Genomic DNA, 13,712 nt, shown 5'->3' on the forward strand with positions numbered 1-13,712 from the left:
AATAAAGAGAATGAATCTTGAATTATGTTAATATACTCAAATTTAAAGAACCACTTCCCAAAATGAGTATGGTGTGAAGGCTTGAGTCCTCATAGATGTGCTGGGTGTTGTGGCCAATGGTTATGGTAATTGTTGTTGTCACCTGTTGAGTATGTAGTTGATTTTATATTATTATTTGATATATATTGTTTTCTATTTGGAGTTTGCCGATGATACCTACTCAGTACGTGTTCCTTGTACTGACCCCTACTTGTATTCTTTTTCTTTGTTAATTATGGAATGCAGCAAACGTACCATCAACTTCGACTCGTCCGCAACTCTAGCCAGTCTTCAGCATATCAGATTTCAGGGTGAGTTATTGTTCCTAGCTCGGACTGGATTCTCTCATTCGTGTCTTGATGTCCTTGAAGTTCGGATATGGATCATTCATTTACTTATTTTAGTTTCTTAAATACTCTTAGATTTAGTAATTTTAGGATAGATGTTCTTGTGGTGATGACTTCCAGATTTTGGGAATAATAAGTATTAAATTTTAGAAGTTATTTATTGGTTATATTAATGAGTTTTGAGTCTTCCGCATTATTTTTTTGTTCATTATGGCTAAATGATTGGGGTTTAGATTGGTTGGTTCGCTCACATAAGAGGATAAATGTGGGTGCCACTCGCGGCTCGTTTTGGGTCGTGACAATCACCTAGCCTTGCATGTTTAAATTAATAAAAATAATAAAATAGTCTTAGTTGTTTTATATTCGTTATCACTTACCAAGCTTAAATAAATAATAAATGAAGTGACCTGATTTGCCACTTGTAACCCCCACATAGATTGCATGAGATACGGCGGGGACTCACATTTGTGGACCTCGAGGGATGCCTAATACCTTCCCCTCGAGGTAATTTTAACTCTTACCCTGATCTCTGGCTCGTTGACCTTAGCTAGACTTAGTTAGGTTAGATAGGTGCCCTAACGCGCCTTAATTCGTTAGGTGGCGACTCCAAACTCGAAATCCCAAAAGAGTTGTTAGGTCGTGTACGAAATCCATTTTTACGAAAAATGGGGCGCGAGACTTTGTCACTAAAAAAGTTATTACTACCGACAAAATTATATCGTCGCTAATTATTTTACTTCAATCAGTGACGATATCAATTGTCTCTAAAGTTAAATATATTTTGTAGCTGAAAAAAAATTAATTTCGTCACTTATGATTATATATTTTATATACAAAAAATTATTTTGTTTTTAAATGTATATATGATAAAATTTAACATTATAAAAATAATTTATATATATATACATATTTATCTCTGTGTAATTACTCTACATATGTGTGTGGAATTACTATTAAATATGTACATATTTATAGACAGAAGCATATAGATCGACTTAATCTATGTAAGTTACCAATAATAAATTGATAGACATGCACAAAAATTCGCATAAAGACTTGACAAATTATTTTTTTTAATTGTGCTTATCAATGAAAGTGTGTCAAATAAAAAACAAAAGTGCTAAACTAACAAATATTAGTGATCTAGTGGTAGAACCGTGCCCACTCACAATACTTATAACCCGGATTGTATTTTCAAATGATGCATTTTATAGTTGTGTAATTTTAGAAAACTGATGTATTTTAACTTTTTCATTTTTACAAAATAAATCAAATTCATTGGTTTTAATATTTTCACTTGTCAATTAACGAATGGACTATGTCTACTTCTTATGAAGCACTTGTAGTATTCTTTTTGTAAGTTATCACTTGTAATTATGAACAATTGTAGTAAAAACAAATGTATTTAGCTATACATTTTTTCATAGCAAATAGTTTAATTATTCACAACAAATTTTAAGTCGTCGCTATCTAACGCCATACATATTTTGTGACAATTTATTTGTTGTCACTAAATCATAGATTGATTAGAGACAATAAAATATTTGTCACCAATTATTTATATTATTAGTAATGAAATAAATGTCATAATAAAATATAAATTTTAATAGCTAAAATTTATAATACTAACTACGAACTCTAATTTGTGGTTATTGTAACAACATATTATTTAGATGAATTTTTTTTGTGTCCAAAATTTAATAAATTATAAGGCAAAATATTTTGTCATGAATTAGATACATTTTTAGTGACGAAATAATTGTCACTGTTAACTTTAAATTCATGACTAACACTACATAACAAGTGAGACCAATTGATTTTTTTGTGGGCAACTTTAGTGGACAAAAATATTGCTACGGATTCTTATGTTTCGTCACTAAAAGTATGTGTCTCATATATTTATGCACGAAATGTTAATTTTGTTACTAAAAGCGAATAATTAGTGACGAATTTGATGTTGTAATTTGTCATGAATTACATACACTATTAGTGACGAAATAATATGTCACCGATAACTTTAAATTCGTGACTAACACCACTTAACAGAATGGGCCAATTGATTTTTTGGTGGGAAACTTTAGTGGATAAAATTTTGCTATGAATTATTATGCTTCATCACTAAAAGTATGTGTCTCATATATTTAAGCACGAAAAGTGAATTTTGTCACTAAAAGCGAATAATTAGTTACAAATTTAATGTCGTAGCTAATAATTTCGTAGCTATATATCGTATTTGTTGTAATGATAGGTAGGACTAGAGTGAAAGGCCTATATTCACCTAACCTACCTTATGGAATCTTGAACGTATGAAGTGATGGAATCACTTGAGCATGGCTAGGTTGTCAAGAACATCCTTCCATGAGTTGTAAGTGTTAAGCAAGGGTTAACAAGTAAACCTTGGAGTATATGCTTGACTCCACATGGATATGCCAATGATAAGGAGTGTCACACAAGATAGGGTCCGGACTCCAAGAGAGAGAAGAGACATACCTAGTAGATGTGAGGACTATCCAAGTTTAAGAGGAAACTCTTATGCAGTAGAGTGTGGGTTTTTCCAAGTTAGGTCTCATGAGACGGGATCCTTCACATAGATGAGTCAAGGCTTTCTAGTAGAGGTCTCCATATCCCATGAACTAAGACATGCTTGAGAAGCATCTCATAGTGTTCAAAGCATAATGAACTAAGACTTACTTAATGAAGTAACTCATAGGATTCATGAGTGTTGATGAACTTAGACATACCAAAAGTGGTGTCTCATAGTGTTCATGAGTGTAGATGAACTTAGAAATATTTAAAAAAGCATCTTATTGTGTCCATGAGAATAAGGAACTTAGACATACTTAATGAAGTATCTCTTAGGGTTCAACTTAATAATGAACTAAGATGTGCTTGAGATAAAGTGTCTCGTAAGGTTCTAAAGATAAAGTGAGGAACTAGGTTCCAACCCAAGAATAACTAGTAATAGGACCTAAAGGAATACTTAGCATGATTAGTAATAGGACCTAAAAGTAATACTTAGCATGATTAGTATTATGGTATGTTATGAGTGCAATACACAAAGTATGACTTAGGATCACTAAAGATAAGCCTTGAGATAGAATTGGACTAGAGTTGTCTTTCCTAGTTATAGTTGACTAAAGGTGAGAGATTCCCTTAGTTTGAGAGTTAAGCTAATATGAGGCCAAAGTAGGATGAATATGACTAGGATGACTTTAAGGCTATGCTTAGTGCGAAGGGGTAATATGGAATGTCTTTCATGCATTGCACAAGTGTGTCTTGAGGTTAATTAGAAGTATGGTACTCTTATGGCATAGAGAAGCTTTAGGGTAGACCATGTATATAGACTATGTTAAGGTGACATGAAAACCTAGGTCTTAACTATGAAGGTGGACTATGACCAAGAATGACCAAAGAGAAGTACTTAGCTTGGGTAGTAGTATGGGATTCTATTCTTGCATGGCACAAATATACTTTGAGGTGGCTTGTGAAGTTTTTCCCTTGTATTATGAAAGGTTTAGTGTTGAGGTGTGTAACCTTTTAGGTCTAAGTAGATACCATGCCATGCACGTTATGTTCCTCTTATTCTCATTTACTATGTCTTAGGTTGACTTGTATTATATGATGCTTATGTTGGAGATTATGCTTATGATGTGTTATTGTCTCTTATACTTATGTCTTATGTTGACTAACCATTTGAGATGCTCTTATGATGTTATGTAGCTTTCATACTTAGTATTTTTGTACTAATGCATATTGCCTACATTCTAACCAAATATAGGGTTGGAGCTTTGAGTTGCTATTGGAGGCTAGAGTTTCAAGGATTTAGAAGATTGAAGATCTTGGTGAGTCTCATAGCTTCGAGGACAATATCCATTTACCTTTATGTCATTTACTTTATGTTTTAAACTTTATGTGAGTTGCGTCCCAAGACTTTTACTCATGTCATTCGTAGATGGTTTGAGACAATAATGTTAGAAAGACTTCCGCTTTTATGAAATACTTTCAACTCTCCCTGTTTTTCTATGTTTTTATGTAATGAATGCTAAGGGCTTGTATTAGATATCTTTGAGATTGAATACGCCATGTTACGACTAGGGGGTGCTCTCGGGTCGTGACATACTCAGTTCCAAGAATACATGTTTTGATATTCTATATTAAATTCTGGAACATAGGAGTACTATATATAAGCTTATATATTATCTATTTTTACATAGATATGAAATTTCTCACTTATCAATTGGAGAAATTGTTATGCAAGTTCAAAAGTTATAATTGTCTCATGTTCAAGTGTAATTTCTTTTAATATGTTTACAATTTTTGAATTTTCTCCTAGACATATATCACAAATGTATTTTCTATGCAACTTAAATGTTTTTTTTATTGCAATGTCTTTGTATATATATGTTTATTTTCTTCTTTATTTTCCTTTTATATTTCAATGTTGATTAAAGAACTAATGATTTATTATTTCGTGAATAATTTCATTCATTAGAAGTTCTTGAATTATGTGATAATGACAAATAATCAAATTCATGTTGAAATATTATGTATATTTTTTTTAGAACCTATTTTTCCATTATGTTTAATGCATGGATATTAGTAAAAAATTATTTGCAAGTTCAATGCAATTATAATAATCAATCGTATAATGAGAAATTTAAATGTATTTTTATTAGTCGTAATCGTATTAAGTATGTTATTGAGAAATCACTCGAATACAATGACATTGTCATATTAAGTATGTTATTGAGAACTCACTCGAATACAATTACAATAATCAATCCTAATGACAAATCATGTTATTTTTATTAGCCGTAGTCATATTAAGTACTTTAAGCATAACAATAATCAACAAATCATATTAAGTACTTTAAGTATAACAATAATAATCATATTAAGTACTTTAAGTATAACGATAATAATCACACGTTATAATAAGGCTATCTATATGTGCCAAAATTAAGAAATATATGATAAAGTCAGTGATTAATTAATGTGGTTAATTACCTCGATCATGTATTGTTGTTTCAAATAATTAAGAAATATGATGATCAGGTTAGTGATTATTTAATATGGTTACCTCAATTATGTATTGTTGTTTATCAAGACATTTTTCTTTTATGGTTTCTACGGGAAGTAAACTAAAATGTGTATCCGGTGAGACTTAAATTCGGGCTTTTTGTTCTTAATTACTTATCTACTTTTGAAGTAACATATTTATTAAGAAAACAATACTCCCTTCATTCCATATTTATTGAACTTTGAGATATTTTTCATTTTTAAATTAACTTATGTTCAGTTTTCAAGAACACATCTATTAAGAAAACAATATCCTTTTATTTCATATTAATTAAATTTTTTAGGCATTTTTTATTTTTCAAATTTAATTAATTTGGAATGATGGAACTGATGAATTAAAAACTTAAGATCCCCGCGCGATGAAAGACGACAAAGTGACCAAGTAAAGGAAGACATGATGAATTTTTTTTTTGTTTCTCATCCACTGTCCGGTATTCAAATTGGAATACGACTAAATTTGAATTCACGCTGAAAAGTTTCTCGAATTGATAAAGGAGTAATTACCACTCCACCACAATCCTTGTCGGTGACTATAATGAATTTAGAAGTTGATAAAAAAAAAAGTAGTAATAGAATAAACAACATCACATAAAATAAAAATTCAACAATTAAGTTATTGGTTTATTCCTTGAGAAAAAATTAACTAAACCCTAGAAGAAGAGGAAACAACAACATATAGTTTTTAGTTTATATCCGAATCATCAAAATCATCCTCAAAACGATTAAAAAAGTTTGAATCAACGACACGAATTTGTTCTTCAGCGCCACAAAATACACCTTCGCCAAACATGCTATCTACGTCAATAGCCATTGTTGATCTCTGTTCAACTTCCAATATATTTGTTAAATAGTCTATTGCCATTGGCTTCCTCATTGTTGATTCTTCAATCATTATTATCAACTAGTAATAGAATGTAACTAATTGGGTCTTTTTATAACCAAAATACAAAGGGTTTCGTTTTCTAATTCTTCCTAACTTTTTATCCTGATTCTTTTTTAAATAAAATCGTCTTTTCACCCTTTTCTTTTTAATTTTAATTATTCACTATAACATAAATCCTAGTATTATTATAGTAAACATATAATAAAATTGAAATAAAGGAGATTTTCTTATTATTCTTACTAAGAATATTTTTCCAATTATAACCGAGTAGGTTTGAAAAATGTCCAAAAAAAAATAGTCAAAAAAGGTCTCAATAAACAATAGCTAAAAAGTACGAGAATAGCTTTAAAAATGTTCCCAAAAAAAAAAGGTCCAAAAAATAGTTTAAAAACTCCCAAAATATAGCTTAAAAAAATTAAAAATTAAATAAAGAAGATATTCGTATTATAGTTAAATTCTTACTAAAAATATTTTTCCAATTAAAACCGAGTAGGTTTGAAAAATGTCCCAAAAAATAGTCAAAAGAGGTCCCAATAAACAATAGCTAAAAAGTACGAGAATAGCTTTAAAAATGTCCCAAAGAAAAAAGTTTTTTGCTAAAAAAATTTTAAAAAGTAAGTAGTTTTCTTTTACTAAACTCCTAAAATATATGGGGGTAAGTAATTGAAGAGTCACTTTAGGATTATGATTCTTTTAACTAATGGAATTAATTTATCTTTACCTTAGGATTTGAATTCTTTAAACTAATAATTAATTAATTGTGAGTTTGATTCTTTGCTTCCTTTTTAAAGACAAATTATGATATATGATGATTCCGTTAATAAACTCGAATAACGTAATTTTTTAAAATTGTATTTTTGGGTGAGTTTTAGCTTGTTTTTACAAATACTTGTGTTATACTATTATGCATTTATGTAACATAATTTGTGTTTCATTTACCTTATATATTGTTTAGACTTTAGAGTGTATTTTTGTGTATTAATAACAATATAATTAATTTTTACTTTAAATACCAATTACAAAGTTAAAGTAGATATCAAAGATAACTCATATATCTCGAAACATCAAAATCAAAGTTATTTAAGTTTTTTTATATAATACATAAAATACATAGAGCATAATTTGTGTGTATATATATATGATCTATACAAAGCACGTATACTTAACTAGTATTATATTAAAGCACAAGAGCTACTTCTTAGAAATATTGGTTAGAACTTTTAAATATTTTACCATAAACAAAATCGTTTTAATCGCTATTTTAAAAAAAAACTAATTATAGTTTAATTATTTTTCTAATATTTAGGACTTTATAATCAACTAAACTTTCGTTATAGAAGAGTTGAGAATATTAGTATTGCACTTGAACTCGAAGAGTACTAATTGTGATAATGTCTTTTCTTTGTAGAGATTAAGGAATATTTTTTAATTGTTTTTTATAACAAAGCTGATTTAGGAATTATTTTCAAAAGTGTAAAGTACTAAATGTGATGTTAATAATGTCTTTTCTTTTCTTTGTACAGACTTAGGATTATTATTTTTTAGCAAAGTTGATTTATGAATCAACTTTTACCTATAGTGTTATTTACCTAGAATTTTTAAAACCAAACCATTTTCAATTGAAAGAGATCGATGAACACTTTTATAAAAGAGATTAACCGGATAAAAAAATTACACCATTAGTTTAATTTTAGAAATACTTTGTCTTAATATAATCACTTTTATTAATATTTTCATAATAATAATAATAATGATAATAATAATAATAATAATAATAAAGTATTATATGGTAATTTGAACTGTAAATTAAGTTGATGGTTGTCTCCAATTGGAGTGTTAACGAAGAACAAGGTAAAAATAATGAAGGACAAGAAAGTAGTGAAAGAATCTTTGTTATTTCTCACAACCCAATAACAATACTAAACAAACTCCTACAATACTCTTTTTATTATTTTTATTTAAATATAATTATATAATAATTAAATTAAGAGAAATAAATATTTATACTCTTTTTGTTATTTTAATTTAAATATAGCAATACAATAATTAAATTAAGAGAGAAATATTTCTAAAATGAACTGGCGTGTAATTTTATTTTTTTCCGTCTATTTTCAATCCATGGAAGTTAATTTCTTTTTAAAATAAGACAATATTTTAATTATTTAAGAACTTTGAGATTAATTAAAGTCCTTGCTTGATATACATAAGAAATTATAATATTTAACAATATAAATCAATTAAAATATTACATTATATTTAAAAAGAATTTTGAATTCCTTTTAGGTAGAATTTTTGAAACAAACTTTAACGTAATCTTCTTACATTCATTATCATCATTTTTATGTCTTTTTTTAATTATTTCTTTTGTTAGTAGTTTTAAAAAGGGATAATTGTATATAATAGCAAACTAATAACCTAAAATAAATGGAATAACTACTGTTTGATTTAATTGTACTCATAGCAAACGTTTGCCAAAGTTTGTCAGTCGCCTCTCTCCCAAAATTCTCGCTCGCCACTCTCCCTCTGCTCTCCTCTCTCGCTTTAAACAACAGAAGTGTATAAATTATGTTTCTATTTTGTATAAAGCGAGAGAAAATTGTATATACACATGCAAAAATATATATCTTCGTGCTATACACTTAATTATACAATTTACAAATATTTTACTTCGATTCAATTGTATACAAATACAAGTTTTATAAAAATATTGCAGCGAAAAAGGTCAGCGAATTATACAATTATGAATTATACAATTGCAGTAAAATAAAATTTTCTCTCTCTTTATATACAACAGAAGTGTATAAATCGTGTTTCTGTTTTTGTATAAAGCGAGAGAAAAACATATATCTTCTTCCTATACAATTATAATTATACAATATACAAACATTTTACTTCGACTCAATTGTATGCAAAGCAAATTTTATACGCATATTGCAGCGAAATAGGCCAGCGAATTATACAATTGCAGTGAAATAGGCCAGCGAATTATACAACTACAGCGAAATAGGCCAGTGAATTATACAATTTAGGCCAGCGAATCATACAATTATATATGCATAGCGAGACCAGCGAATTATACAATTTAGGCCAGTGAATTATACAGTTGTATATGTATAGCGAATTATACAGTTATATATTTGCTATGGAGCGCAATTATGCAAATTTAGCTATAGCATACAAATATGACTTTTGTTTGCTATATGTGAAAGATCCCCATCTAAAAATAAGGGGAAATAACTTCCGTGTCTACCTTTTTAAAAATAATTACCATAATTGTCAACATTATTTTTTTAACAAATAAATGTCAATTTAATTGAATATTCAACTTCATATTTTTTCTCTCGCACCAAAATTTTCCCACGCCCAACGATTTTATTACGTCTGCGATTTTCTCACGCCCATGCAATTTTCTCTCCCGTGACTGTGATTTTCTTTCCGACGACTGCAATTTCCTCTCCGGCGACTTCAATTTTCTCTCGGCATTGCAATTTAAAGGTTAGTGTTGAGTAAGCTCTGTTCGTTTAGGGTGCTTGCACTGCAATCTGCGGTTTTGTTGGCCTGCTTTATACTTAACTAATCTTTTAATCTGCGCTTTCAATTGTGGTCTTAAAGGTTTAATTTCTTCTTTTTGTGTGGAAGCCTTTTTGTTTGTTGATTTATGTTGAGATTTCGTTTGGTTCAAGTTCCTGTGAGTGTCTGGTATTTAGTTCTCTTATCTAATCAGTATGATCTCTTCTAGCATTTGCGTAATACAACTTCAATCAGGTTTAATTCACTTGTTAGCATCTTTATAATACAACTTCAATTCAGGTTTAGCAACTTCAATTCAGATTTTATTCAATTGTTACCATTTGTGTAATACAACTTCAATTTAGGTTTAGTTCACTTGTTAGCATCTGTGTAATACAACTTCAATTAAGATTTTAGTCACTTGTTAGCATCTGTGTAATACATCTTCAATTCACGTTTAGTTCACTTGTTAGCATCTGTGTAATACAACTTCAATTCAGATTTAATTCACCCGTTAGTATTTGTGTAATACAGCTTCGATTCAAGTTTAGTTCACTTGTTAGCATTTGTGTAATACAGCTTCGATTCAAGTTTAGTTCACTTGTTAGCATTTGTGTAATACAGCTTCAATTCAGATTTAATTCACTTGTTATCATTTGTAAAATACAGCTTCAATTTAGATTAATTCACTTGTTAGCATTTGTGTTATACAGCTTCGATTCAGGTTTAGTTCACTTGTTAGCATTTGTGTAATACAGCTTCGATTCAGGTTTAGTTCACTTGTTAGCATTTGTGTAATATAACTTCGATTCAGATTTAATTCACTTGTCAGCATTTGTGTCATACATCTTCAATTTAGATTTAATTCACTTGTTAGCATTTGTGTAATACAGCTTCAATTCAGGTTCAGTTCACTTGTTAGTATTTGTGTAATACATCTTTAATTCATGTTTAGTTCCCTTTTTAGCATTTGTGTAATACAACTTTATTCAGGTTTAGTTCACTTGTTAGCATTTGTGCAATATACCTTTAATTCAGATTTAATTCACTTGTTAGAATTTGTGTAGTACAACTTCAGTTCAGGTTTAGTTCACTTGTTAGCATTTGTGTAACAACTTTAATTCAGGTTTAATTCACTTGTTAACATTTGTGTAATATAGCTTTAATTCAGGTTTAATTCACTTGTTAGTATTTGTGTAATACAACTTTAGTTCAGGTTTAGTTCACTTGTTAGCATTTGTATAATATAGCTTTAATTCAAGTTTATTCAGGTTTAATTCACTTGTGAAAATTTTAAAGGTTAGTGTTGAGTATACTCTGTTCATTTAGGGTTCTTGCACTGCAATCTACGATTTTTGTTGGCCTCCTTTGCACTTAACTATTCCTTTGTCGGTGCTTGCAACTTGTGGTCTTAAATGTTTAATTTCTTCTTTTTGTGTGGAAGCCTTTGTTTGTTGATTTATGTTAAGTGGTGCTCTTCAAGCAGTTTGTTTAGCTGAAACTTTTACTTTGTCAATGGTCATTTTTATTCAATTTCTGACTTATTTATATGCAAGCCATGATCACAATAGATACATGTTTAATTTACCTGTTAGCATTTGTGTAATAAGACTTTAATTCAGGTTTAATTCAGTTGTTAGCATCGTGGTGCTCTTCTAGCAGATTAGTCTATATGTCTCTCTCTAGTCTTTTAATTTCAGTAATACACTTTTTAATAATGTGCAGAAAAAATATGACTATTCTAGTTGTGATGCTTTACTTCAATGGACGATAGGATCCTAGCAACAGATATATTAATTACTTGGCAGATGGTGTGTTGATACACACAGATTCAAAGTTTGTCACCCTCGTTTCTGTAATTGCTACTCAATTGTCAATAGACACATCAAGAAGTAAAGTTGAAATCATATATAAAATTGATGAAAGGTCCCCTCCAATTCAAATTCATAATGATATGGGGGTAAAGGTATATCTTGAAATCAAAAAGGAACATCGAGATATGGCAAGATACCCTTTATGTGTTACAACAACTGAATCAGTCAACTTGGAGACTAATCCTACACTCATTCCACTTTTGTGTTCAGACACTTCAGGAGATATGAGGGTTATACACAATTCATACTTCTCTAATACATTTAATGGCATTGATGAAGCGATAGGGTTAATTGGATTCGGATCATGTGAGTAAGTTGATGAGCTAGAAGAATTAGCACCAGGCATCATTGTTAATCCCAATCACTCTTTATTTGAGAAAGATCAGGTGTATAAGAATAAATATGTCCTCACCAGTGCACTAAAAAGACATTCCATTCTTAATCATTTTCAATTCAAAACAACAAGATCAAGCGCAATCAGGTAAGACCTAAATTCAAGTCACTTTAAATTATTAATTGTATATTAATATTTTTTCTACAGATATTCGATACAGTGCCTAGGAGAAAACTGCAATTGGAGTTTACGAGCTTCAAGCTTGAACAAATTTGAAATTTTCAAGATTAGAGAATTTGAAAGCGAACACACATGTTTGTTGCTACATAATTCATTATCAGAAAGGCTAGCAACTAAGACTGTTGTTGAAAGTATTATTGTGGGTAAATATGCTGAATCAGATGTAATTTACACACCAAAAGACATGCAATGTAACATGTTAGTTGAGAATGGTGTGCGACTCACATATATGCAAGCTTGGAGAGCTAAAGAAGCAGCTCTTGAATTAATCTGGGGTGATCCAATTCAATCATATGCAAAGTTGCCAAGCTACTTTCACATACTAGAGGCAACTTACCCTGGTTCTCATATAAGATTGCACAAATCAAAGGATGATCGTTTTTTATATGCATTTGTAGCTTTGTTCACCTCGATAAAAGGATGGGAATATTGTAGACCAATTGTAGTTGTTGATGGAACTTTCTTAAAAGGAGCGTATAAAAGGACACTACTAACCGCTAACACCTTGGATGCAGCAGGTCAGACTTTCAAATATGATACTAGTGTTTTCTATATTAAATTTGAGAACTATGTACTTAAAGTGAATTATAATTGCAGTAAAAATATATGAAAATTGTATTAAACAAATTGTACATGGTGTAGGGAGTATACTGCCACTTGCTTATGCTATTGTCGATTCAGAGAATGATTTATCTTGAAGGTGATTTTTTGAGCAATTCAGAGATGCATTCGATCAAAGACCAAAGATGTGTATTGTTGTAACGACCTGTTTAGTCGTTTTGAGCAGCAGAGTTTATTTCTGGAAATCACTGTCTTGGTCGACGGATCCCACGACGGACCGTCATGGGCACGACGGACCGTCGAGGGGGTCTCGTTCCAAAACACTTAGAATTTAGAAATTTGGGTACTGAGATCGACTCTCTGAACTTCGCGACGAAATGGCAGGACGGACCGTCGCAGGCACGACGGGCCGTCACAGACTCTTTAATGAATTGAGTCTCTGAACTTTGTGATGGAAGAAGCAGGACGGACCATCGCAGGCACGACGGGCCGTCACAGGCTGCGTAACCCTGACTGGGTCGGATTTCTGTTAAATGTTTTAAGGGGCGTTTTGGACTATTCATGCTTATAATTATAAAGTTAGTGGATTAATGTTAATAATTCAATTACTTGGGGGTTAAAAGAGATAACCTTGAAACAAATAGTGGGGTATTTCACCATCTTTTATACTTAATTATATGCTAATTAGGGTAAAAGAAGAAGGGTTTTGAATAAGAAAAATAGAAAGAACAGAGAAAAAAAAGAGAGAAACGATCGAGAGAGAGAGAGGAAGAACGCAGCCTTGGGGAAAGTGGATTGCTTGATAACAATTCTTCGGTGGAGGTAGGTTATGGTTTATGCTATTT

The sequence above is a fragment of the Solanum pennellii genome, chromosome 5 (genome assembly GCF_001406875.1).
Source record: "Solanum pennellii chromosome 5, SPENNV200".
Classification (NCBI taxonomy): domain Eukaryota; kingdom Viridiplantae; phylum Streptophyta; class Magnoliopsida; order Solanales; family Solanaceae; genus Solanum; species Solanum pennellii.